This window comes from Lutra lutra, chromosome 12 (assembly GCF_902655055.1).
Source record: "Lutra lutra chromosome 12, mLutLut1.2, whole genome shotgun sequence".
NCBI lineage: Eukaryota > Metazoa > Chordata > Mammalia > Carnivora > Mustelidae > Lutra > Lutra lutra.
Genome location: NC_062289.1, coordinates 82,675,564 through 82,703,296, shown reverse-complemented (window position 1 = coordinate 82,703,296; position 27,733 = coordinate 82,675,564). Strand labels below are relative to the sequence as shown.

The 27,733-nt window shown below is 54.7% G+C and overlaps 1 long non-coding RNA gene across 1 annotated transcript; it reads right to left on the bottom strand.

Annotated features, from left to right (window-relative positions):
* On the bottom strand, window positions 1-27,733 carry LOC125081634 (uncharacterized). The gene is made up of 3 exons (XR_007121765.1): window positions 27,527-27,733; window positions 2,990-3,146; window positions 1-2,066 (listed from the first exon to the last, which is right to left on the bottom strand). It is a non-coding gene; the product is annotated as an uncharacterized LOC125081634 (long non-coding RNA).

Genomic DNA, 27,733 nt, shown 5'->3' with positions numbered 1-27,733 from the left:
GCCCGACGTGGGGCTCGATCCCAGTACCCTGAGGTCACAACCCAACCCAAAGGCAGCTGCTTAACCAACTGAGCCACCAAGGCGCCCCTCAACATATCATTCTGAGGGAAGGAACACAATTCAACTCATAACAGGGACTCAATGACCAAAAAAATGGAAATTATTGTCCTGGCTAATAAGAAAGCAAGAAAGAAAAAACAGGAATGTGTCTTCAGGTGTAGCTTGATCCAGGGCTTACTACCTTCGCCAGGCCATTTCAGACTCCCCATCTCTCTGTTCAGTTTGTGTCTGTTTTGGCTTTCTTCTCAAGCAGTCTCTCTCCACCTGGGGCTCCAGGCAGCTCCAGGTTTCTGTTCTACCCGCTAAGCAACAAGAGCAGAAAGCATTCTTTTTTCCAACAGATTCCTCAGGCTGACACTCACCTGCCTTGCTTGGAACACATGCCCACTGCTGAACCAATCACAGAGGTCAGAAGGCAGGACTATGCTGATTAGGCAGGCCTGGGTCCTCTGCCCATCTGGGGAGGGGGATTGGGGGAGGAGATGCAAGGAGTCAGGTCCTGGCAAACCTGGTGGCCTGAGCATAGGAGATCACCTTGGGGTGATCCCCAAGGCCAGGCCTGGTTACCAGAAAGAGCTTGGAAGCTGGCCAGCACAAAGAACAGGTACCTACCAGATGCCTGGGGAGGAAAAAAAAAAAACAAAACTCAGGATGAACATCCACCGGTGATGAACAGTAGTTATCTTGGGAGTCAGAGATTTGCAGTTTTCACTGCCTACAGAATGCATAGCAGATTTTTGCCTTGCTAGAATTTTCCTGGAGAACGACTGTCTCCGTTCGCATCCCCAGAGGGGCAGACTCTGAGAGGGAGGTGAAATGCACAGTCTATTAAGGTGTGCCCTTGAGATCCACCTTGTGGAAGGGCAGGAAAGGACACGGGAGAGGCAGAGGGAGAGGGCTGCTCAGCCGTCCCCCTCATGGGGGTTTCTGGAGCTGGACTGGCCTCTCAGAGGGTCCCAGAGGGGGCCGAGCCGCCAGGGTTTCATCCCTGTCTTCATCAGCACTCAGGGTCTTCTCCAGCTGGGCACCTTGGACAGCTGCAGCCTGATCGTCCTTTGTTGTGCGCAGATCCCTGACCCCAACCCACCAGATGCCAGCGTCACTCCCTCCCCAGCTGTGACAAGCAGAAATGTCTCCAGACACTGCCAAATGTCCCCGGGGTGCGTGTGTGTGTGTGTGTGTGTGTGTGTGTGTGTGTGTGTGAGAAACTCCACCCCCTACCCTGCTGAGAACCGCTGAATCATCAGATGAGGAGAGTTCCAGGAGGGCCATGACCCGGAGGAGGGGGCTCTGCAGCCATGGGGTGTCCTAGAGGGGCTGACAGCTGAGGCCATCTGCCAACAGAGGCGCCCAAAGCTGGGGCAAAAGGCCCTTCCTTGGAGGGGGATCCGAGCCACCGCTCTCCACCTCCACCCTAATAAGTGGGGCTTTGTGTGTCAGAAAACTCTTTAATACCACGTTTCCAACACAAAGCTTGGGCAGAATATTAATCTCACGCAATCTCTTCTCCAGTCCACTTGGTCCAAATGTGCTGGCCTCCCACCCCGTCCAACCCCTTCCCCACAAGGAGCTGGCTCTCCAGGCGGGGGCCGGGGCACCTTCCCTCCACATGGGGACTACACAGAATGTGTTTGCACAACTGTGGTCTCTATGACCAGCCTTGTTGGTTTTGCCTCATTAACCCTTCCCCTTCCCTGCCGGCAGAACCTTGATTTTGTCCAGGTGCTAACTTGGTCCCACTTCTGCCCCATGTGGACAGCAATGATTTAGGCCAATTATGGGGAGCACCCCGCCCCCACCCCCAGGCCTCCCTTGTTCACAACTGGCCTAGGCGACGTCACACAGCAAATTCTAGCAATAGGGGAAGTGTGTCCTGTGGCTGTGGGAAAGCTTTCCTTGTCTCTACACATAGCCCCAAGGAAAGGATATTCACTCTGCTGCCTTCTGAACATTGTGACGGGATGTCTGGCTCAACAGCAGCCATATTGCGCCACGAGGGGAAGAGCCTAAAGACGGCAGAACACAAACACAGAAAGAGTCCGGATCCTCAGTGACAACAGTGAGTTGCCAAATCGACCAAATCAACCATCCCTCTCCCTCTCTTCATGTGTCGTGAGATAATAACACTTCCCTCCAGGAAGCCATTTCAAACTAGGGCTTCTGTTATCAGTAACTCCTTGATTCACCTGGACAGTCCTACAGTAAGGAGCTTGTTTCCCTTCATGTTTATCAACATTTCTCAAGCTTATCTGAGCAGAAAAAAACTAAAAAGGACATTTTTATTTTGATTTTGAGCTGGGTGACCTTTCCCGGCCTTCTTTGTGGCTAAATCTGGCCAGTGATTGAAGGCAGAAGTGTTCAGTGGAACTTCCAGGAAGACTCCTCAAAGGAGGATGACTCAGGGGGACAGTGGTCTCTTTCCTCTTTCCTGCTGCTGGGATGCAGACACAATGGCTAGAGCTCCAGGAGCTACCTTGAATTATGAGATCACTTTGAGGATGAAAGTCAGATACTACCATATAGAGGAGCCCCAGGCCTGGTGCATAGTAAGTGCCAAACACATGGGAGCTGTGATTTTATCATTCGGATCTCCAAGACCCAGGGTTTCCCCCAGCATATTCAGCAGAACACGAGGAATTTCTAAAAAACACTGTTCCTGTGATATAATTGCAATATATCTCCTCCAGACACATAAGGTATCGTTCTACATTAAATGCCCTGATAAGGCCTGCGTTCTCTTTTTGTTTAATCTTGTCCTTCCCAGATTGATTTGGGCACAAACCCTCCTCCCCTCAGTAGCTTTTCTTTTCATCACATTTACTCTCATTGCCCTGAACATACTCCAGGAAATCTCGATCTAGCCCAGTGTTTCTCAAACTTTACTGTGCACACCAGTCATCTAGGGAGACTGTTGAAAGACAAGATTCACCTGGTTTCTGGTGGGGCCCGAGACTCTGCATTTCTGGCAAACACCCAGATGAGACTGATGTTGCTGGTCCAGGCGCCACAGTTTGAGAAGCAAGAAGTAATCATCTCCCTGATGGTGTGTCTTCATTTTACTCACCTTCTCGGGCAGCCTAGGTGTGCTAGGGGAGGAGATAGGCATTAGCTTTGCAAAGTCATGTTCAAATCCCAGGTTCATCCTAGAGCTCTGGGACTCTGAACAAGCCACTCTTGCCTCTCTGAACCTCCATTCTGACATAAAACAAAACAAAACAAAACAAAAAAACCAAAAACCAAAAAAACAACAATCCAATCTCTCTCCTTTGACCTTCTCAACGGATTGAGAGGTTGAACCAAGTAACAAGAATATCAACTAAACACACCCTTATGTACAGATGAGGAAACAGGTTCAGAGAGGCTAGGCAAGTTGCCCAAGGACACACAGCCAGGAAGTAGCAGACCTGACTCCAGATACACTCCTTTGGTTTTCTCCGCACACGGTTGTGGCGAGCACCGTGAATAAGGTCAGCGTTTCAGGGAATTCCAGGTGGAAACTGGTGTCAATGTTCACTCCTTGGCTATCAGCCTCCAGAGGACCTTGGGCTCAACAAGGCAGGGTTTCATACTGTCTGGTCGTATAAGGATTGATCCCAGCCAGGAGGCTGAGCACCCTAGGTCACCAAGGTCCATCTGCCAACCCCTCTGGTATGTAGACAGGTGTGAAATGACCCCTTCTTGGCCTCGGCTGCCTCCCCCGCCGGCTGGTACAATCATCTTATTAAAATCCTGGGATAAGCAAATGAGGTCATTCTGGCGGGCCTGAGTGGCCGTGCCTGTTCCTATGAGTCCCCGCGGCCACCTGCCCACCCTGCCACCCCTTCTCGGGGCCAGAAGATCCGCTTCACTGGGGTCCAAGGAGGGAAGGCCCCCACGGATGGGGAACTTTGGGGCTTTGTTCAAAACCCTCTTTTCCTCTACCCTCCCAGACGTGGGATGGGAAATAGGGTAGCAGAACCTGACTTGCTCAGGACCGTCCCAGGAATAGCACCCCGCATCCTGAAAGCCAAGAACCGCTCATTACAGAGCAAGCTGGGGCAGTTAGCGACCCCACACTGGGGTTTTGACTTTCTTTTCTATTCCCGGAACAATTTCTGTCCAGATGCTTTGTTCCCCTGCTTCGTGATGGCGGAGCAGGGAATTGCACGTGGAATTGACACCCTGCCTCAGTCTTATCTCCTGTAGATTGGGGATAAGGATGCTAGACCCCAGGCAGAACTGCCAAGTCTGGTAAGGAGAGGAAAGACCGTTAGGGATGCAGCAAAGATGCGAGTGCCCTACGAGGACACGTTTACACGAACAGTCATCACACAAAAGGGGCCCGAAGTGAGCCCTGGCGAAAGTCCTGCTGGTGAGGGGGCCGCAGATGAGCTGGGTTTTCATTCTCAGAACCACGTAGGGCTCGCACTCTAGTTTACAGATAAGAAACCAGGGGTCTGAGAGCTGCTGGCAAGCGGCAGATGCTTCCCCACTTCTCAGGGGCAGCCCTCTGTTCCTGAGCCCCTAGGATCTCCCGCCCCCCCTCCAACCAGCACCCACCCAGCCCCCCTGGGGCTTCCCCTGCTGGGGAAGCGGGACCATCCCAGCTCTACCTGCTGCTGTCCCAGCAGCCCCAGGCTCAGGAAGCCCTCCCAGGTTCTGCCACCCACACCCCCGACTCCGTGTTGGGTGGCAGAAGGCTCAGTGTCCTCCTTGTAATCACGGGCATACTGGGGCATACTGAAGCCATTGGCAGCCGTCAGAGGGAACCTTCAGTGACCCACACAGAGCCAGAACGGAGGGACCCAGGCCTGGGAGCCAGTGTGAAAATTCTGATTAGTATGGATGCTCTCTGGCACTGGCAGGGGACTCTAGCTCTTTCCCCTCCTGGGGCAGGATGTGATGTTCCCCCAAAGGCCTGTACACTGCCCCCCGTTGGGGTTCATGGCATTCAGTGTTCCAACTCCCCCTTTACTGGCCGCCTCACCAGACCTGGGCTGGGTCTCACCTCCTTCCCATCCTGCCAGGTTCCAGCGCCTCCACGAGCCGAGCTGGGAAAAAGCCAGCTATATGCCCCCTCTGCAGCCTGCAGGGTCCCCCTAAACCAGCGGTTCTCAAAACGTGGACCGAGGACCCCGGGAGTCTGAGGCCCTTTTGGGGGGATGTCCAAGGGTCTACCTTTTACAGCCCCAGGTTGGTGATCCGGTTTTCCTTCCTGTTCCTCAGCAGAGATGACAGACAGGGTACAGGGTGCAGATGCAGACACTCGGAACTAACTCCTTTCCCACCGCGAACACGAAGGAGATTTAGCTGAGAGTAAAACAGTGCCACTCTTCTCATTGACTTCTTCGTTTGGGGGGGGGGTATTTTTTTATAAGGATACATTCTTGACATTAACATGTAATGAGCATATTATCACTTTTTAAATGAATTAATGCGTGTTTCAAAATTTTACTAATTTCAATCTCTAATCAGAGAAACCCCAAATAATAAGACCCACGTCACACAAAGACCTCTCTGGTGTCCTCCATAAGTTGCAAGCTTTGCAGCGTCCAGAGCCCAAAACGTTGGAGAGCCGCTCCCTTAAATAATCGTTTTCCTTGGCTCCTTAAACTGAAATCACTAAGTTACACAGCACTTTGTATGAGCCTGGCACCTGTCTAAACATTTGGCGTAGGTATTTTTTACATCGATGTGCACACAGGTATTCACTTAATAGAACAACAGCCCCCTGACGTGGGTTCTGATTACTGGCAGATGGGGAGACTCCCTGCCGGAGGGGAGGGTGGGGGTGGCGGGAGAGGGGATCAGAACCCAGGCAACTGGAGCTTTAACTACCAATGGTTACACCTTCCCCACCCCAGCCAGGACCACCCAAAGCTGGTCAGGAAGAAGCTGAGAATCCGGATCAAACCACCTGGAGTCCTCAAAGTTGGGAAAATCTCTCAGGATTCATTGCGTCCATTGCCCAGAGTCTCAAGCAGCAACAGGCCTCCACCCAAGGTACCCCAGACCCTGGTCTGTCTGGATTATCTATTCCAAAGGAGGCCTGGCCACCCCTCACTCCCTCCCCTCCAGCGACACTGGCCTTTTTGCTGCTCCTCAGACACACTAAACAGTTTTGAGCCTCAGGGCCTTTGTACCTGCTGTTCCTTTCAGCAAGAAAATATCTTTCTTTGTCTTGGGCCCTCTCCATCTTACTCAGGCCTGATGGGTCTGCCTTTCCCGGCAGTCCCTCCCACACCCGTTCCCTTTCCCTGCTATATATTTCCTTAGTAACACTTATCACCATGTGACATTATATTATATATGCACTGGTCTAGGGTTTAGCGTCTGTCTCCCTTGTGAGAGTCTAAATGCCACAAAGACTCGGGCACAGTGACAGGTCCCAGTGCTTTTGAATGAGTGAATGAATGAGCGAACATGGGAGCAGAAAAGTGGGAGCAGACTAAAGGGGCAGCCGCCCACCTCCTCCCCACCTACCCAGGGCTCACTGTGGTCATGCTGACAGCATAGGCTGGCCAGATTTTTGGAGTTTTCAAAAGAAGCTGAACATCCAGATTTTTATGTAGAATCTCCTGGCTTTTATACACTAGCAACTTATTCAAATTACCAAAATTAAAAAACAGCTCCCTGAGCCAACCTCATGGAGATAAACTCAGTAGAGTTTGGCAGTGGACTCCCCTTCTCTTGTAAGGGGAAGTGACATTTGAGCAAGGCTGGAGAGCCTGAACAGGGGAACGTTAGACCCAGGCCAAGGAAGGGGGAGCGGAGGGGAGGAGGTGGAGGGCGGGGAGGGGGGGAGAGGGGGAGGGGGAGGCGGGTGGGGGAGGAGGAGGACGGGGCAGGGGGGGAGGGGTGGAGCAGGACGCCGACTGGAGGGGCCAGTGGGGTGGGTGGGGACTTTGAGGACAGGCCCAGCCCTCTCCTCCCTCACTTCGGAAGTACCCCACCCTGGGTCCCAGCTGGCTGCAAGCCACACACTTGAAGCATGTGCGTGGAGTGTTTTCAGAAACGGAACACACAATACACAGCAAATAAGGCTGCTCCTCCGTCTGGCCCGGACGCGTCCCGCACTCCGCCAGATGGTCCCCGCCGCCTCCCCAGCCGAGGCCGGGGCTTTGTGAGACTCCCCCAGAGCCTCCTCGACATCCAGCATCCTGCATCCCGCAAGAGGCAGCCGGGAAGCTCTCTCCCCGGGGCCGCAGGGAGGATTTTTTTTCTTGGCCCGTGGACAGGAAGGCTGATTCAGCTGGGAACCTTCTGGATTTATAACCCCCCTCCGCTCCATCCCCCGGTGACCCGGAGCCCCAGTGTGCTGGCGTTTATTGCTAATTGTTTTCAGACAGATGGCGTGGTCCAGAGTCTAATTCCCCAGGCAAGGGGGCGGGGGACGCTGGGGGAGGAGGCCGTGCCCTTGACCGATGCTTGCATTCTTGAAGAAAATGGTAGGGGTTGCGCGGGGCGTGGCGGGGGCGGGGGCGATAACGGTGGTGAGGGCTTGCCGAGAAGCCTCGGGACTTTGGGAAGGAAACAGGGGAGGAGGAGGAGGCTTTGAAAAGAAGGCGGCTACCCTGGAGCCCCAGGGTCTGATATAGCTGGGGAGAGAATGCCCCCCTGCTCCAGGAAGCCCTCTTGGATTGAAGCCTAAGCGGCAGGGAGAATTCCTCCTTTAGGGTTGGATTAGGGATGGAGTGCGGTGGGGGTTTGTGGGGAGGTTGGAAGGACCTGCCCCGAACCTAATAAGCAGCCCTCATTTTTCAATATGATTGCAACATCATCTGAGGGCTTACAGAGCCATCTTCATGAGAAAAAGAAGGTGGCCTCTGAGAGGGCAAGTGACTAGCTTGAGGTCACATGGCCAGTCCATGAAGAGTCACTGAGCCCCTACAGTATGCCTTCTGGGTTATAACCCACAGCAAAGGGCAAGCTCCCTGTGTTTACCGTTTGTGGGTTTGTAAGAGGAGACAGATGTTACTTCACAAAACAGTTCAGAAATTACAAGGACTGGAAAGAGAATAAGATAGGGAGATGGGGTAAGCAAGGACCTTAAGGGAAGGTCAGGGAGGACTTCTTGGAGGAGACAACATTTGAACTGAGCCTTGAAGATGAAGTAGGATCCAGCCATGTCTACATTTCAGGGGAGACTGTTCCAGGCAGAGGGAACAGCAAGTGCAAAGGCCCTGAGGGTGGGGATGAGTTTGTTGTGTTTGAGAAACCAAATGAAAAGCCAGTGTGACTACTTTGGGGTAAGAGTTACGGGAGGTGAAGTGCAGGACCCAAGGCCATCATGGGTTGTATATAAGTGCTGAGGTGATAAAGACCATTTACCAGCATCACTGGACACCAAACATAGTTATTACTCTGTGTTCTAGGTGATGAAGCTGGCACCCCCTCTGGGAGGGCAAGTGACTGCCCCAAGTTCACCAGCTAAACTGCAAGAGAATCTAAGTCTCAAGGCAGAGAGAGTCAGCTTGTGTTCCATGGAAGGTTCTGGGAAACCTCTAAACCATGTGCCAGTCTTCCATGTGACGAGGAGATTGAACAGCAGCTGGCAATCTCTTGAGCCAGCGCCTGCTCATGACTCTGGGTGGCAAGTGCCAGAAACCCCAACACTCTCAGGTATAAACAGAGAAGTGAAGTCACTGGGTCATATAACTGGAAAGTTTTAGGGAAGGGTGACTTCAGGAATGGCTGGATCTAGGGACTCAAATATGCTAAGAGTCACTTTCTCATCATCTCTCAGTTCTGTTTGCCTTTGCAAACTCTCCCCAAAAGATGACAGAAGCACCCCCAGGAGCACCTAGCTTCTATCCCTCTAGCTTAGCAAGCTCCACAGAGACAAAGCGTCTCTGCTCCAGTAATCGGCACAAAAGTTCCAGGGCTGGCTCTCATTGTTCCATGTCAGGTCACATGGCCATCCCCAAACCAACCACTGTGGTCAAGAGAATGCACTCTGCTGACTGGCCCTGGAACTTGGGGTGTATAGGACCCCTCCTTCTTGTCCTGGACAGAAATTGGGAGACAGATGGTCCCCAGAGCAAAATGGAAATGCCAAAGCTAGAACGAGGGGGACAGGTTCTGGACGGGCCAGCAGCACCTGCGTGCCTCCCACCTCCCGTCAATGCCGGGAGACCCTGCGAGGCACCAAGAAGACAGGGGTGTGCACTGCCGTACTCGCCGTCCTCTGCACCGGAGGACTGCCAGGAGGGGTGTGGTGTGGGCTAGCGAGGCATCCGCACGGCGTGTGTTCATGGACTGCTGCCTCGTCTGGTCACAGACATCTGCCCTGGAAGTGGCATTCATTCATTCATAAATATAGACTCTGCATCCGGGTGGGGACAGGCACTGTCCTTAGCCCTGGAGACCGGAAAAAAAAAAAAAACCAAACCAAAAAAAACTCCTCACCTTCGTGACACTTCTACTCTCCATGGTAGGCAATACACAAAATAAAAAAGTTAAATAAAAGCTATATCCGGCAGAGATAAATGCTACCAAGAGAAATGCAGCAGGGTGGGTGGGAGGGAGCATGGGGGATGGGTGTAATTTTAAATAGTGGGGCTCAGGTCTCCCAGAAATGGTGACATTCAAGTAAAAACTATGTAAAGAAGAGAACGAGGCGGGAATTCAGGGGTGTACCGGAAAACAGGCACAGCCAATGCAAAGGCCCTGGGGTAGGCTTGGTGTGTCCCAAGCAGAGCCAAGCAGCCAGGGAGAACACAGCTGAGGAAGGGCAGAGTGGGAGGAGCTTAGCTGGATGCCCGAAGGAAGATTTGGGCCCAGATTGTATTGGGCCTTTTCCACCGAAATGAGAGCTGACTTTTACTCCAGTGAGGTGGGAAGTCAATTGTAGGTGTGTGAGGAGAGCGACGTTGCCCTAAGATTCAGCAGGATCCCTGTGGCTGCTCTGTGGAGGTAAGACCGTAGGGGTGAGTGTGGCCACAGGGAGGGCTGTGAGTCCAAGAAAATGATGATGGTGGAGGGAGTTTGTCTGAAGGCAGGGGTGGAGAGAACCGGTCACAGCCTCCGTGGATCTCTCCAATAGGATTGCCAGTAGGATTCCTGAGGGAGCAAGAAACTGGGGTGGCCACAGACTCCAGGTCGCTCAGGTTCCTGCCTCGCTCTGGCCTGGACAAGCAAAGGTTGTCTTGGCTCCGACATTTTGGGATTCGGAGACATTTCAAAGGCAGACCTCAGCTCCTGAGCCCACCCCTGGCAGCCATCTCCCAGGCCATCGTCTGTCCCTCCTCCTCAGACAGACCAGGCATCTAGACCCATGCACATTATCAATCTTCCTCATCATTGCTGTTCCTGGTACCACAGCAGGCTCCAATGGGTAAGAAAAAGAATTCTCTGGAGTCTTCTAGAATTCAACTGCCTTTCTGTTTGGAGCCCCATTCCATGGAAGCAGAAGGTTGGGGAGTCTGGGATTTTCCCACTCTTCTCCCACCCTGTACCACGGAGTGAGTCCAGTTGTGGCCCTCCCAGCAGGGACAACCCACAGGTCTCTTTTTGATCCCATCCGCCCATAAACCGTGGTCTAGCTTCAGCCACATTGACCTTTGTGTTCTCAAACACAGCGAACAAACATCTACCTCAGGGCCTTTGCACTTGCTGTTCCCTCTCCCCTGCCACCTACTTCCCATTTCACTGTGCCTTTCTCCTCATTATCATCAGGTCCTCGGTTAAACAGCCCTGCTCTGGGAAGCCTCCTCTGTGACCCCTGGGTGAAGTCAAGCCTCAGTTATGCTCCCCACCCCCAGCATCTCTCCCTGGAAAGTTTCCTGTCTTGACACTTGTTACTTTGCAAGAGTCAAGCAGAAAGCACAATGGCCACAGACTCTGGAGCCAGACTGCCTGGGTCCAAATCTTGGCTCTCTCACTGAAGCACAGTGTGACCTTGACCAAGTCTCCAAACCTCTTAGCTGCATTTATAAAATGAAGGCAGTGATCATCCCATAGAGCTGTTAGGAGGATTACATGAGATACTATAAGCCAAGTGCCTGAAACAGTGCCTGACACACAGCACGAGCTTAGTAATTGTTGTTGTCATTTTGTGCAATTACTTGTTCACCGCAGACCTCCCCCGCTGGGCTATAGTGCCGCACAGTGGAGTCTGGACAGGGGTGGGGGGTGAGGAGGGTGGGAGTAGGGGGTGAGGAGGGTGGAGGGTAAGGAGGGGATTCCATCACCATGTCTTGTCTGGATGGATATTTTGAACTCCTAGTCCGTGTGGACCCTCCCTCCTCCACACACACCCCCGCCCCACAGCTTCCCCTCTCCCCACCCCTCCCCTGCCAACCAAGGCTCACCAGCTCTTCCCCGACCCAGTCTCCTCTAACCACCCGAGTGTGATTAAGCCAAAGTTTTGATTTAAGATATTTATAAAGGCACTGAGGATGTCCTCTAATATCAGCTTATATATTTTTAATCTGCTGTTAAAGTGATTTAAAACAGAGCTCCGATGGATGAGTGTGATGGAAATTAAAAGTCTCCATCACCTGGCGTCTGGCTGTGGTGCCCCTGCTTACAAGGACACGGGGGGGGGGGGGGGCACCTCCACCCCGCTGAGCTGTGGGGAAGTGCAGCTCTTGGCCAGGGCTGGGGCCTCGAGGGGTCCCGGCGTAATTAAGCAGGGGGCGCCAAGGCCGGGCAGGGTCTGCCGAGGGAGCCACGCGGTCGCCCTGCACATGAGGCCTAATGAACGGTGACATCTGCTCATCCGTTTAATTAACGAGCCCCTGACGCTGCAGCAGGACACAGGGACCACGTCCTCTGTGCTTGCAGTGGGGGATAAAAGCCCGGTGGAGAGAGGACTGCTAATTTGCAGAATGATTTTCTTTTCCTGCCTCCTATTAGAAACCAGAGAATAGAACCAGGCTCCTCTCTCTCCCTCCCTGCAAGCCAATTTACTGGGACTCTTTTTTTTTTTTTTTTTTCTGCGAGTTTCCTGGTGTGTAGACAAGCTCGCTGTCCGTTTTCTCCTTCCTCCCCATCTCTGGCCCTCCTCCCACCAGGCCTCTTCTCAGCAAAGTCTGAAATTAATGTAGGAGGCTGAGCACATAGGTCTGCTGCTTCCTCCCGGCCCAGGGTGACAAGCGTGAATCAGCACTGCCCATCCATTCACCTGTCTATAAATGGCAGCAGGGACAGCATGCTGCCCCCTGGGAAGGCGCCCCCTGGGGGCAGGAGGAGAGAGTCTGAGCTTTCAGGGGCCAGGACAGCCCACCCCATGGTGTCCCAGAGAAGGTAGCCTGTGTGCTGGGGAATGGGACTGGGGGCGGGCAAGGGGGAGCACCTGCTGTCACAGCTCCAGGGAGGCCCTCCCCCAGACAGGGCAGTTCCCACCAGGCCCAGGAGCCCAAAGACATGCTCTAGAAGTGCCCTCCCTCGGCCCCACGGAGACTGAGGTCCGGAGTGCAGGTGGGAAAGAGTGGCTTGAGACACTTTGGGGTCCCTTGGAGACATCCAGGTGGCGGGATTAGGCACACAGTGGGAGAGTCCCCTCAGAAGGGGGGAGATTAAAATGTGCGAGTGTCTGACCCGGGAGTGGCAGCTGGAGCAGCGGGAGCGGTTGAGACTCTAGAGTGGGGAAGGGAAGGGACTCTGACAGCTTTTGGGGGCCCCAGTGGTGGAGAAGGAGCAGTGTGGTAGACAGACCCCAAGATGTCCGGTACGGTCCCTGCTGTCTCCTGGTGCTCAGATCCCCGTGTAATCCTCTCCTCTTGAACGTGGGCAGGGCCCAAGACTGGCTTCTTACCAGGAGAATCCTTTCTCAGTCTGGAGGCACGGAATGGTGGACAGAAAAGTTCTGGGTGGGCAGGAGCCATTCATGCCCCCAGAGGAAGAAAGCGAGCTGGAGGCCAGCAGGGGGGTGAGCTACTCCCGGAGCTCAGCAACAGGCCCTCCCACTAGGCAGCAGACGCAGGCACACAGGGTCGCCCTCACGGGGTCGCCTGTGTGAGGCCTCCCTCCTTCCCAGGTGCCCGGGGCTCCGTGCGGGCCAGGAGCTGGCGGGGCAGGTCGCTGAGCCGGCCCCCAGTGCCACACAGCGAGGCTGAGCGAGGGATCCTGCTGGGCCGCTGGGTTGACCTCCTGCGGGCGGCCAGCAGCTAAACAAGGGCCCAGTGTGCTTTCCTGGGCGAGGGTTTGGCTGGCGGTTCACCCGGGAGCCCAGATCAGACAGGAGCCCTTTGAAGGCAGAATGAGTGGGGCTCAATGTCTCCCATCCAGCTGAGGGCGGGCGGGGTCCAGGGCAGCTTCCAGAAGGCCTGTTGTCCCGGGGCCGAGGAGGGGCGGGCTGGGGAGCTTAGCTTCCAGGCCCTTGCAAGGCCGGGAGGCAGGTTCTCACCTCGCAGGCCAACTTCCCTGGTGGAGATTCGCACAGCCCTGGGCCAGAGTGAGCCCCGAGCCGGACAGCGCCCCTCCTGGATAATCTTGATTTTAGATACGCATTTATTTTGTATTTTTTAAAGATTTTATTTATTTATTTGAGGAAGAGAGAGAGAGAGCGCACAGGCACACAAGCAGCGGGGAGGGGCAGAGAGAGGAAGAAGTAGACTCTCCGCTGAGCGGGGAGCCCAAGGAGGGACTCGATTGGGGGACTCTGGGATCATGACCTGAGCCAAAGGCAGATACTCAACAGACTGAGTCACCCAGGAGACCTTACGCATTTTTTGTACTGTGCACTAGATAAAATACAGCTAGCCCATCCCCCCCAGGGCTTTCTCAGACGTTCCTGCTTAGCATAAGATGCCATCTGCTAACATTTAAAAGGGGGCTTACTGGAAACTCTCTGAAGCCTACCTCAGGAGAGTGGGTAAGTAAACTGTGGTACATCCATGCAGTGGAAAACCACACGACTGGGAAGAATAGCCCGGTCCTATCCACACACCAACGGGGGTCCACCAGCGTCTGCGACAGGCTGGAGACCGACGCCCATCACGGGCCTCGCTTGGCACAGGGGGCAGCACAGGGGCTGTGACAACGCCGACTTGTCACGCTGACCCCCTGTCTGCCTCTGCTTCAAGCCGACTGTCCCCAAGAATGTCCCCAGTTACTCCTTACCCACTGCTCTGTCTGCCCTCATCCAACTTTCCCGTGGGCCAGAGTGACTGAGTTCTGCTCTCCAGGGATCAAGATCTTAAAACAATCATTTGAAGAAGGTTGAACCCCAAAGAGTGAAGCCGTGGTGATGAAATTTCAGGTGCCTGTGGGTGACACACAGGGCCTGGAGTCAGTCAGGGGACCGCCCCCTGCAAAGCACAGAGCCAAAAGCCGTGAGGAGAGAAGCTGTGAGCTGGTATCTGTAGGGACGGCATCACGGAAAACTGTTTTCTGCCTCCTTGTAAGCTGAGAGTCATAGTTATCATAGAAACCCCAACTCAAACTGGCTTCAGTTAAAAGAGGAAAGTAATTGGCTTTGGTAACAACAAAATCTAAGGGTAGGGCCAGCCTCAGGTGGGGCTGGATCCAGGGGCTCCAGCACTGGCCTCCAGTGCTGCTTCTTTCTGTCTCGTGGTTGTGTGTGTTCTTGTTGGCTTCATTTTCAGGCAGGCCTTGCCCTCCAGATGGAAAAGGCATCCCAGCAGACCGAGCTGAATTCCACGGTTAGTCCTCCCGAAATCTCTCTTCCCAGCGGGGCCTGCCACAGTTCTGGGATTACCTCTGACTGGACCAAATTGGGTCACCTGATGTTCCCTGAATCCATCACGGAGGCCACAGGCTTAGAAAATTCTGACCTTCCAACCCTCAGAGCCTGCCCCTGTCGACAGGAAGATTACAGATCCGCCGCAAAGGGGAGTTCGCGGCATTCACGTGAAAGCAGCTCGCACACAGCAGGTGCCTGCTGGAGGTCCGCAGAATCAGAGGCCAGGAAGAGTCTGGGCCGGAAAGGTGGGGATGGCTGTGTACTTTCCAAGGCAGCCCCCAGCTCTCTCCTTTCACAAACTCCCTTTACAATGTGTCGTTGTCCCTCCTGCCGTCACGTGGCCAGGACACGTCCTGGGATGGGACGTCCAAGGCTGCAAGACAGAAGGCGATGCAGCTTCCTCCTGATCCTTTTGGGACACATTTCCTTGGAGGCCCCATGCGATGAGGAAGCCCAAGCCACCTGTGGAGGCCACAGCCCTGGCTGAGGTCCCAGCGGAGAGCCAGTGTCAACTGTAGGAGTTGTGAGATGAGTGCATGGCGGGCGATCCTGGAGTGGACCTGAGCCCCACCACCCCACCACCCCGCAGCCGTGCCTGCCTGGGAGACCCGCCCGGGAGACCCGCCCGGGAACCCCGGGCTAAGCCCCATCAACACCAGAACAGGAACATGACAATACAGTCAGGGCTGTTGTGCTACACCACTAAGCCGGTGGGTTTGGGGCCACTTGTCACACAGCAGCAGATCCTGGAAATGGGGCGACTGTGGGCAGAGGCTCTCACGGTGGCTAGTGTGGCCTGATAACACAGCCCAGTGTCACACGCCTGCATGCCTGGACGTGCTTGTCTGTCCCAGACAGAGAGAGGGCCTGAGTCCCCGAGTGCCCGGAGCTGCACGCAGCTTGGTGGCTGCTGGCAGAAGCCGGCCCGGCCACACCGCCAGGCACCTGCTATGACTTTCTCAGGACAAAGTGGCAGCCCCCCGAGCCTTGGGGACAGACTGTCCTCCACTGTGCTGGCCCTTCCAGAAGGAAGGCCCCGCCTGCTCTCACTGACTTGTGAATGGAACTTGTCACCTCCTGAAGGGACGGAGCGCATTAAGCCTTTGACGGTGAACTTGCTAAGCGCGTCCACAAACCGGGCCAGACAATGTCCTCTTGCTGAGAGTAGGAGGCTCCCCGGTTTCTCAGCACCATTCAGCCCTTGGTCCCCTAACTCAGGTCCTGTGGGACTTCCTGATTCCCATCCGGTCCAGCTACTCCAGGCAGGTCACCTCCAAAAAGAAGGGAGAGGGGCCCGGATGTGAACTGTCCCCAGGCGGAGTCTACACAAAAGATAATCCAGATAATCAAATCATTGACGCATACAAGGAAACATTCCACACTTGACCTCAATGCCCAGGTGGCTGCCTGCCCGGGACAAGGGACATCAGCATACAGCCCTGCGCGCCACCCCCCCACCCCCCGTGTCCCCTGGGGGAGAGATCCTGCCTCCCTTGTGCCAGAACTAGGATCTTCTCAATTCTGTGACATCAACCCCTCGATTTCTCTCTTGGCTTCAAGAGAAGCCGTGACTTCAGAAGGAAAAGTCAGATCACCCCTCACCGGAAAGCCCATATCACCTGCTCCAGACGGAAGGTGAGCGTGAAAATAAACACAACAAACCTGCAGGGTGGGATGGGTCACCGAAACCTGGTCTCCATCCTGCTGCCCGATGGTTTTTGAGACAGGAACTTTCTCCTGTCTTCCTGAAAAGGTAGCTGAGCCAGCCTTAGCCGGGCACAGAGACACATCAGCACCCTGCGGAGATCTTCTGCCTTGAAGTTGGCGGAAGAATGGAGAGGAAAAAGGGAGCGACTTTCTTGCTGTTGAGCATTATTTAATGCTGTGTCTGCATCACCCCAGGTCTTCCCAACCATTTGGGCAAGATCATAAATTGCGATAATAGCAAGGGCTCGGGGCTGGGCTCGCTGTGTGCTGAGGTGACTCCAAGAGGCTCCAGGCTCTATCTCGTTAATACTCAACAGCCCTACGAGGTAATGGGAGATGCTGTTATCATGCCCACATGGGACCCAGAGAGGTTAAGTAGCCTCCCTGAAGGTCAGACAGCCAGTTAGCGTTGAAGCCGGGATTTGAACCCGGACCTCCAGCCTCTGGCTGTGCTCCTAATTACCCAGCCTGCCTCCCGGGAGCACAGGTCTACACCCACTAGGACCCTAGATAATTGCTGAGGGCCTGTATTGTGTTGAATAGTGTCTCCACCCCCTCCCCGCAAACTGAAACCAAGTCATGTCTACCTGGGAGTGTGACCTTACTTGGATATAGAGTCTATGCGGATGGAACAGGTTAAAATGAGGTCACACCGGATTTGGGGGACCCCGATCCAATGGCAGGTGTCTTTATAAGAAGAGGGAAGTTCGGACAAGGTGATGCCCAGAGGGGAGGTCAGTGGCAGAGACTGGAGTGGTGCCCGGGGACACGGAGGAAGCCACAGCCACCAGGGGCAGGAAGGCTCCAAGGGAGCAGGACCCCACCCCCACCTTGCGTTCAGGGCTTGACCTCCCGAATCTCTGAGAAAATGTTTCCATGGTTCTTAGGCAGCCTTGTGGCTTCGGGGTACTTGGAAAGTGGCTGGTGCGTGTGGGGAGTGGGGGAAGACAACGAAATCTGCAATTTCATTACATTTAAATGTCAGTGGTCGCAGGTCTTAGTTTGCGCTCTGCTGCTGTGACAAATGAGCTCAAACATGCCGGCTTCAGCCAACCGAAATGAATCTCACGCTTCTGGAGGGCAGGAGTCTGAATGGGGCCTCGGTGGGTCTGAGCCCTCAGTGTCCGCAGGGCTGGGATCCTTCTGGAGGCGCCGGGCCGAGAAGGTTTTCTTGCCTTTTCAACTTCTAAAGGCCGCCTGCCTCCCTTGGCTGGTGGCCCCACATCGCTTGGCCCTCTGCTCCCATGTCTCAATTTCTCCAGCTCTGACCCTCCTACCTCCCCCTGGTGAGGACCCACGAAGCCGCCAGGCTAGACGGCAGGGGTCCGAGCTGCCAGTTCCTAAGGAAGCTGCTTCTGCCTTGGCCACAGCTGTGTCTCCCGAACCAGCCAAACGGTGCCCAAATGAATGTGTTCTTTTTTTTTTAAGAGCAAAGGGTTTTTATTTATTTTTTATTTTTTTAAAGATTTTATTTATTTATTTGAGAGAGAGACAGTGAGAGAGAGCATGAGCAAGGAGAAGGTCAGAGGGAGAAGCAGACTCCCCATGGAGCTGGAAGCCCGATTCGGGACTCGATCCCGGGACTCTGGATCATGACCTGAGCCGAAGGCAGTCGTCCAACCAACTGAGCCACCCAGGCGTCCCCCAAATGAATGTGTTCTATTAATGACATTTGAATATCACTTCTACCACGCGTGTATCAAAGGACAGGCTGGGTTTAAACTTCAAGTCTGAGCTAAGCTTTGCGAACTGGAGACCCCCACTGGGACCCCCTAACAGAGCCTGGGCCAGGCCTTGGGAAACTGTTCTGCTCCGGGCTCTACTGGGTGACCTCAAGCAGACCTCTGCGCCTTGCTGGGTGTCACCTTCGTCTGTATGAGGAGGGGCAAGGGAGGAAACCAGCTCCCAACCGTCTCAGGAGAGCAGAGATGACGGGCACAGAGATGCCAAGGGGCTAGCCCAAGGGCAAGGTCTAAGGAAGGGGGGTGTTTGGTCCAAATGGAGAATGCACTTCAGAAAGGGGGTGAGAGACCAGCAGAGAAGCTTTTGGCAGCATCCAGGGAAGAGAAGACGGCAGCTGAGAATCACCGACTCCTTAAATGCTGGGCCCTTTGCCTGGATGGTTCTACACTTCCTCTGACCGTTGAACTCCTACTCATTCTTCAAGACCCAGTTCAAATGTTGATTTCTTAAGAAAACCTTCCTTAACTCTCTGAACTCACTTCTGACCCCCAGGGAGAGCCCAAGATCCCTGGGGCTCCCACGGAAGCTGCGCTGCCCTACCACAGTCCAAGGTGTTAAAGCGACTTGCCCAAAGTCACGTGTTCCAGTAAGTGACAGGCCTGGGATGTGAATCCAAGTGACCTGACCCCAGTGTCCATGCTCCGATGAAGCTACACCCACACATTCACCACCCCCCTGCACACACACATGGGCACACACACACATTAGCCCCTCCCTAAATGCAAACACACACACCCACACATACAAGTATACGCATGCATGGACTCATGCACACCCACACGTCCTTAAGTTCACGGCTACGCATGCAGTACATGGCACATGTGCACACACACAGATGCACGCAGATAGACCAGACCCGCCAGCTTCTTGTGTGTGCTGGCTAGCACGCACCCAGGCAGGCTGCCCACTGGCCTGTGCACAAATCCATCCCGTGCACACTCGGACCTGCACAGAGGCCTGCCCCAAAATGGAAAATCCGCAGAAACACCCCTGGGACAGCACACGCAGTCCCACACAGGCACACACGCAGTCAGGGGTATGCGTGCTCACACTCAGGGGTAGTCACACACACACACACACACACCACGAACTCAACCACAGACGGTGCCTCACTCACATGCACGATCCGGGAAATTGCCACATGCCATCTTCCTCCAGGCGTCTGTGGACAGGCAGACACACTCACACACACGTGTGTGCACATGCAGACACGCTCCTGTCCTCTGTCCCCGGGTCCTGCCTGCCCGTCCTTTGCGGGCTCCGTCGCTGCAGCGAGGCCTGGGGGGCAACAACAGCACCATCTGGTCTCAGCTGACCCCAGGGAGGAGGAAGAGTCAGCTGTCTGGCTGGGGGGGATTAGGGCACCCGTGCTTGCCTACCTAGCCCCGCCCTCGAAGCCCTGGCCACGCCCCTCTAGAGACCCTACAGCCCAGTGCATCCTGGATGCTGAGGCCAGGTGCACATGTGACATATTCTGGGGATGCGAGCCAGAAGTCTGGGGAGGGGACAGGGACCCCTGGCTCTGCCCTGGAGTCCCCCCACTGGTCCCCCGGCACAGAAAGGAAGAGGAAGTACAGCGTGGGCCTGTGTGGGGGCGCCGGCCCAGACAGCCTTCTGTGCGGCCAGATGGCTAGCCATCTGCGGGCCCCCCTTCCCAGCGTGGCCAGGCCTGGCGCTGGGGCGAGCCTCCTCAAAGCTGATGGAGCGTGGTGGAGCCGTGTGCTGCCTGGGAGGCCGGGGGTGCTCCTCAGAGCAAGATGACCGATGCACACAGGGCCGGCCAGAGGTGGGCCCACAGCTGCTGCGGCCCTGACTGCACAATGTAGGCATCTCTGTTCTGGAAGAGTCTGGGTTTGTGGGGAGAGCAGAGCCCTTTGTCCGACTGTATCCATACCTTCTCTTATCCACTAACACCAAGTGCCTACTAACTGCTAAGCACTAAAGATACAAGAGCGAACAGGACAAATATTTGTTGAGCACCTACTATGTGCCAGAGGAAAACGAAACATTTGTTTATGCTTGCCATGAACAAAACAAATACGTATTAGACATCTACTCTGTGTCAGCTGATGGGATCCATGAGCAAACAAGTGTTTACTGAGCACCTACTATGCACCACAAGCTATTCCAGGCCCTGGGAAACAGCCATGAACAAACGATTCTTTAAGCAGCTACTGTGTGCTGGGCGCTAGGTATGCATTGCTGAGCCAGGACAGGGTCCCCGGCCTCACAGAGCTCGCGGTCTCCAGGGCAGGGGGCCAGATGAGCAACACCGAGTACTTGACCCGGCAGGGGTGAGGGGAGAGGCAATGACATCCTTATCCATTTGCCCATTGTAGATGGGACAGTCAAGGAAGGCTTCTCGGAGGCAGTGCCATGGAGCAGAGACCTGGATGGAGTGAGGAGCCAGCGCTCAGGCTCCCAGGGGAAGAGAAGAGCTGGGAAAAGCCCAAGATGGACAGGCTCGATATGCTCAAGGCCCTAGGCTGCAGCAGGCGGGGCTGGGCGGGGCAGGGGTGAGGAGGGGAGAGTCTGGGGAAGGAGACCCCTGGGGTTGTGGGGGTGGGGTTGCAGTGGGCATCCCTGGGCAGGAAGCCTCGGGCCCACCTTCCACCTGTATTGGAGAGGCTGCATTTGACCTTGTCCCAGTAAGTCTGGGACGGGAGCCCAGGATGATTCCCATTTCGCATGGGGGAAAATGAAGGCACAGGAGAGGCCGGGCTGTCCGGAGCTTGGGGCCCAGGGCTGAGCCTCCGCTCGCGGTCCCCAGCCGACCCCTCCGCGCCTGAAGCTGTCAGCCTTGGTGCCCTGCGGGCTTAGTCACCCCGTACAAGTGACATTTATTTATTCCCTCACATGGGAGCGTGGGGAGAATTAATTATTTAGCGCCAAGAAAGCACTTTGAACAGGAAAAGTGCTGAGGATGACCGCGCCGTTACAGAGAATAATGCTCCCTCCTCACGCTGGCCGGCAGCTCCGGAGGGCTGAGCTGTCTTCTGGGGTCTCCACCACCCGCTACAGGGGTGGAACCCTCACAGGGGAACACTGCTCTGAGCTCCTGATTTCTTTTTTGTAAAAGCCAGGAGAAGAGTGAAGGAGAGAGGAAGGAGGGTGGAGGGAGGGAGGGAAGGGAGAGGAGAATGAAGGGAGGGAAGGGGAGGGGAGAGAGGGAAAGAAGGAGGGAGGGAGACAAGAGGGAGGAAGGGGGAGGATGGGGAAAGGAAGGGGGAGGGAGGCAGGGGGAGGGAGAGGAAGGAGTACAAAAGGGAGGAGGAGGAGAGTTTCACACGCACATATTTTTCCGCCACTCCACACTAGGCGAGCCAGGAAGGTAGGACAGAAATGAGTCACAAGGACAGGGTTCTGGTTTGTAAAGCACTTTCTCTGCATTATTTCAGTTCCGCAAAACAGGATGGGGGTTTCTCAGTGGAGCGGGGATCTCCAGCTCCACTTTACAGACAAGGAAGCTGAGGCTCAGAGAGGCCCTTGCCCAAGGTTCTGAGCCTGGCTGCAATGGCCAATAGTGACATCTGGGAGGGGCGGGGTCTGGGAGGAGCTGGGGGGTGACCGGAGGGGTTCTCTGCTCTGTGCTCTCGCCATAGGCAGGACGAACCCCAGTTCCTGGGGCATTGGGATGCCCAGGGCACAGACACCAGCCACACCCCGGCACAGCCCAGCAGAGACCCCAAGATGGCCCTAGGACTTGACCTACTCCCTCGTGCCACCCTGAGGATCCATGTGTCCTGGGGAAGGAGGCAGGGAGGGGACATCTGGCTGGAGTGGGGGGGGGCACAAACAACTTGACAGGGAATTAGAAGTTTGATTTGACCTAATATTTACCCAAAAGGAGCCGTCAGGCAGAAGAGACAGACCGGAGGCCCCATGAGCCGAGTTTGCCGTCGTTGCTGTCAGACTGTGTGTTGCTGACCTTTCCAAGACAGAGGTCGTGGGATACACTTGACCCCCCTTTAAGCCAGAATCGAGAAATCCTAGAGGAGGACGAGAACTTGGGGGTCTCTGAGCTGCCTGGCCTGCTTTCTGAGGATCCCAGTCCTGCCCAATTCATCTCCACTCACCCCAGTAGCCAGAACCATGCCTGCATTCAGTAGGTGCCCAGTTAATGCCGACTCCTGTCCTGGGTATTATCTGAGGGACCCTACTCAGTGAAACAGAGGAGGACTGCGGGAAGCAGAGGTCTTGCTGGGGCTTAACCCCCTCGTGCCTCAGTTTCCCTATTTGTCAGATAGGAGCAACACTGATAGGACAACATCACAGACAAGGGAAGATTCCCGGGCTTGCGCGCAAAGTGCTTAACACAGCCCCCAGCACACAGCCTGTGTTCACGAGGTCAGAGCTGCACTTAGGGATGGGTCGGCGCAGAGCCCCTGTGGGACGCAAGTCCCCCACAGTGACCTTAAAGGGCAGGTTCTGTGGGGCCTGTTTCATGGTTGTTAATTATTTCTCTTAGACAATGAAACTGAGCCCGGGAGAGAGAAAGTAAGTTGCCCAAGGCCACCCAGCTAGACAGTGACGAGCTGGATTCAAACCTTGCCTGCTCCTTCCTGCCTCCTGGAAGGGCGCATGGCGGGCTTCCCTCCCCTGGCCGGCCTCAGGGGCCACCTGCTCTGGCCTGTGGGAGACTCTCCGTGCTCATGGGGCCTCAGGGGCAGCCTGAGGTTTCCCTGTGTGGCCGCCCTCGTGGGTCATACCTGAGTGATGTGCACTTAGGGCCAGAAGCCGCCCCAGCTGCAAACCAGGAGGACGTCCCTGCGTAAGCAGGCCCCCCCAACACACTCCCCAGCCACCTGGCTGCCCTCAGCAGGGGAGGTGGGCGGAGACCCCACGGGCTCCTCAGACAGCTGGGAAAGTGCTGGAGGCTGCTGCCATGGCAACGGGGCTGGCTGCCCTTCCTCTGCGTAGGCCCCGTGCTGCCCTCCTGGGCACTGGTGGGCTGGGGCGCAGCTGGTCAGCTCTCCCTTCTCCTCCCACAGGGGACCCCTAGGGACCTGAGAGCTCCTCACCCACTCACCACGCCAGCAGGGCAAAGCCGGCGCAGAGACATCCCTCTCAACAATAATGAATTCCTGCTGATGAGTCTTGCGTCCTTACCCTCTATAAATGTTACTCACTTAATTCTCATGCAGCCCATTTAGTAGATGAAAGACTGAGGTCCAAAGGGGCAACAGAACTTGCCCAGGGTCACGGTTCGAGTTCAAACCCGGGACTTCTGGCCCCAGAACTCCATCGCGTAGTACAGAACAGCAGTTACCCCAGGAGCTCTGGAGTGAGACAAGCTGTGTGACTCTGGACGAGTTACTGAGGCTCTCTGGTCTTCAGGTTCCCCTTCTGCAGTATGGGATAACAGTACCCACTCTGGAGAGGCCTTAGGAGGACCAGAACAGTTAACATGCACGAAGCAGTTAGAGCAGGGGGCCAAAACACTTCCAGCAGCCCAAGAGTGGGACACAGAACCTAGGCAAGAGGGCAGGAAGTTAGGAGCAAGGCACCGGAAACTGCCGGATGGGAGCCAGAGAGCCAGGATGTGTGGGTGGACCCCGGACTGTGTGAGTCACTGTCCTCCCTCTGGCTACTTTACCTGCCCAGGACCTCACAGCAAACCTGTCTGACCAGTAGAGTTGCCCTCCTTTTGCAGATGGAAGGCCACTGTTTTGGTCAAAGTCACACGGATTTGGGGTAGGGAACCAAATCTCTAGACTCCCAGTTCAGCATGGGTCACTGCCTACAGGGCCGAAGGAAGAGCACTGTAACTTGGGGAAGGAGAGGCTAGCAGCTCAGTGGCCTGGGGCGCCTGAGGGAGGCTCTATCAGTCAAGATGTCTTGGGCAGCAAATAGCCCCAAAACTCCAATTCAAACACCTTTAATAATGATGCAGGTTTATATTTTCTGTAAGAAGTCCTATGATGAAGGAGCTTCTGAGTGGGTTGATTCAGCTCCTCTATGGTGGCGGCAGGACCAGGGTCCTTCCCTGTCTGTCTTCTGCACCCTCAGTGTAGATCACTCCCCTCAAGGTCCCAAAATGGCTGCAGCAGATCCAGTCATCACATCCCACCAGGACAAAGGGCAGCCCAAGATGAGCCAGTCATCTCTTCGTCGTGTTTCTCTCCCTCTCTTTCTTTTGAATATTTTATTTATTTACTTGAGAGTGAGAGAGAGAAGGCACAAGCAGGGGGGAGGGGCAGAGAGAGAGGGAGAAGCAGATTCCCTGCTGAGCAGGAAGCCAAGACCCTGAGACCATGACCTGAGCTGAAGGCAGCCTCTTCATCAACTGAGCTACCCGAACTCCCCATGTTTCTCTTTTTAAAGAGCAAGGAAAGATTCCCCATAGACCCCCAGTGGAGACCCCTTACATCTCATTGCTAGAGCTGGGTCACGTGAAGCCCTGGCAAGGGACATAGGCAGCCATGGATTGGCTTAGACCCGGGGTCAGCAAGTCTGGCCCCAAGTCAATAAAGATTTATCGGTGCACAGCCACACACTTTTTTGTTTTTAACGTAGGACTGAGTTCGTGCTACAACAGCAGAGCTGAGTAGTTGCAGCAGAAATGGTCTGGCCCATGAAGCCTAAAAGAATTATTATCTGACTCTACAGAAAATCAGTTTGCTGACTCCTGGCTAAATTAATTGGGATTCACCCCTGAGCTAGACTGAGTCATTGTCCCTGAGGGTCGAATACTGAACAAAATAACAGTCTGGGAGGTAGAAGTGGATGGTGGCCGGGTCACAGCTTAGTCATCCTCAATTGCTTTGCTGCTCAAAGCCCAGTCCGTGGACCCACAGCGTCGGCCTCGGGTGGGAGCCAGGCCCGCCACCCCCACCCCCTTGCTACTGAGCCGAAACCTGCATTTGACAAGATGCCCAGAGCCAGGAGGAAGCCCTACCCTGCAGAGCGGGGCGGGGGGGGGGGGGGGCACAGGTGGGGACAAAGGGGCAGTTGCACTAGATTGGCACAGAGCTGTGGCCAAGTTCAAGTTCTGTGACCTTGACCAGCTGTGTGGCTGTGGCCAGTCGGGGAACCCCTCGGGCCCTTAGCACCCTCCCCTGCTGAAGGGCATGTGCTAGCAGCCTAGGGGGTGTTAGAACAAAGCCCCCCTCCTACCCCCACCCACCCCCAAGCTGGGTGGCCCAGGGCAGCTCTGGAGGTCAGAGGCCTGAAACCAAGGTGTGGGTGGGGTTGAACTCCCCCCAGAGGCTGTTGGGGAGGGAACTTCCTTGCTTCTTGTAGACTCTGGTGGCCCCCTAGGTATTTCTAGCTGTGACTGTGTCCTGCCCACCCCTGCCTTCTTTTGCACATGACGTTCTCCTATGTCTCTGCCTTTCCCATAAAGATGCCAGTCACACGGGATTAATGCCCACCCTAATGACCTCATCTTAACCTGGTCACAGACCCCATTTCCAAACCAGTTTGCATTCCCACCATTTCCCCCCACCCCACCAGAAACCATCCGGTTCCAGCCACACAGACCTCCTTGCACTTTCCAGAACTTGCCAAGCCCCCCACCCCCGCCTCCCCTCTGCCCAGAATGCTCCTGTTCCCTTAGCATTTGGCTGAAAGGGGACTTGCTCCCCCATGCCCTACACTCACGTGACCCCTTCGACCTCATCAAATTTTTGATCATCTTTGTAGAACTCACAACTAGCTAGAATTCTCACATTCATTTATTCCTCTCTCGGCCATGTCCTCGGTGCCTAGAATGGGGCCTGGCACGTAGTAGGTCTAGCTCCATAAAAATTAACCACACAACCGAATAGGCCCCTTTCCACCTCACCGCTCTGAGCTCTTCGTGAACACGCAGGAATTCCCAGACCCCTGCATTAAAGTCCTGGTAAGCCTCACCATGCCACGGAATTTTCCAGATGGAACTATTCCTTTGTGCGTCAACAGAGCCTTTAATCTCAGCTCATCGCACCAGGCAGGAAGGAACCTGCTTGGCTAAAGGCCTTCATTCAGTCCCAAAGCCCCCAGGAAACATGAGAGGGGCCTCTCAGGAGGAAAACCATCTCCCCACCCAACTCTGAAAAAGGTCCAACGACCCTGCTCTCCTTTGCCAGCCTGTCCCCACCCACAGCCCTGCCCGTGGGGCTGAGCTGCCCTGTGCTCCATCTCCCTCTCCAACCCTGCGACCTGCAGGATGGCCCCTCGGTGGGCCGGGACATCTTGAAAATATCTTGCACATTAACCCTTTACAAATTGCATGACTCATTTTCTTTTTAAAATTATTATTAAAAGTGTATACATGTAACCCACACATGCTGACGCTAGGAAGTTCCAAAATTTGTAGAATGTGGTGGGAAGGACATCGTGCCCTCCTAGTCCCCAAGCTCCCGTGAAGAGGTGATAACCCCAGGCAGCAGTGGTGGGGTCCTTTGGATTCCTTTATTTAACAGATCCCGCTAGATGGCCCCTGGCAATCCCCCGAGGGTGTTACTATTATCCCCATTTTACAGACAGAGAAACTGAGGCTCAGAGAGGGCCAGGGCTAGCTAGCTGTGGAAGAGGGTCCGACTCAGTCTGCCTTTGACCCTCACCGGTGACCACTGTGCCATACCACCTCTCAACAGAAATTTCTTGATTTGGTTTTTAACTGTTCTTCATTTTTCTTTTTTCCCCCCATTTTCTGGTCTATATTGTTCCGTGACTAGTTTTTGTTTTTGTTTTTGTTTTCGTTTTCGTATCACAGCTTGCCTGGGACATTAATTCATGCTGAACACATGCAGGTCGCCCCATCATTTGTCATGCCTGAGTTGTGCTCCGTAGCCCTGGACACACAGCGTGGAACCGTCATGACGGTTTGGGTCAAAATGGGCCATTCATGACTACCTTGAATTCTTAGGATGTAATTCATTGGAATGTATGCTCTAGTTCATAAATGATGCAGTGAGCTCTCGTGGGAAAACCAGTAAGAGCCGGGCAGGAGGTCTGAGTGGCCCTGTCACCCACAGACTCTAGGACTTCATCCGAGCTTGTGTTGGTAGAGAAAGTAATCCCAGGCCCCAGCGCTGGGGTCCGGAACGTCCCCAGCTCCAAAAGGGCCCTGAGGGAGAAACATTCCTTTTGCTGGTCAGCTGCACATGCAAGGACTCCAGAATGTCAAACCTTCAAAGCTCTGTGACTCGTTCCCACAGTAATGGTGCCTGGTAATTCACAAAGCAACATTCCGCACCCCACAGTTTGTCCCCATCTCCAAAGAAAGTTCTACTGAGAGTCTCCCAGGAGCAGATCAAGAGAAATCAGGCCTCTCTCCACGTCAGGTACTGAATGCTCTTTTGAGCCGGCATAAAGGGGGTGAGGAAGGAAAGGCATGAGTTGTCGTGAAGTCACAACGAAACCGCCAACAACACGGTTCTCTGTCTCCCACGAGTGACTCACCCAGTAATAGCCAGAATATTGTTCCAAGTATCCAATCTCCAGAACAGCCTCCAGGATTTGGGCCTCGTCCAGCTTAAATGAGCCAAACATTCCAGCATTTTCCTCAGGTACCCGTCAATAGTGTATTGTCTTCTCCCTGTAGCCTTTGTTTTTGAAAGCTCATAAAGAGGAACCCCGGAGGTCAGAAGACAGCAGGCTGCCCATTTC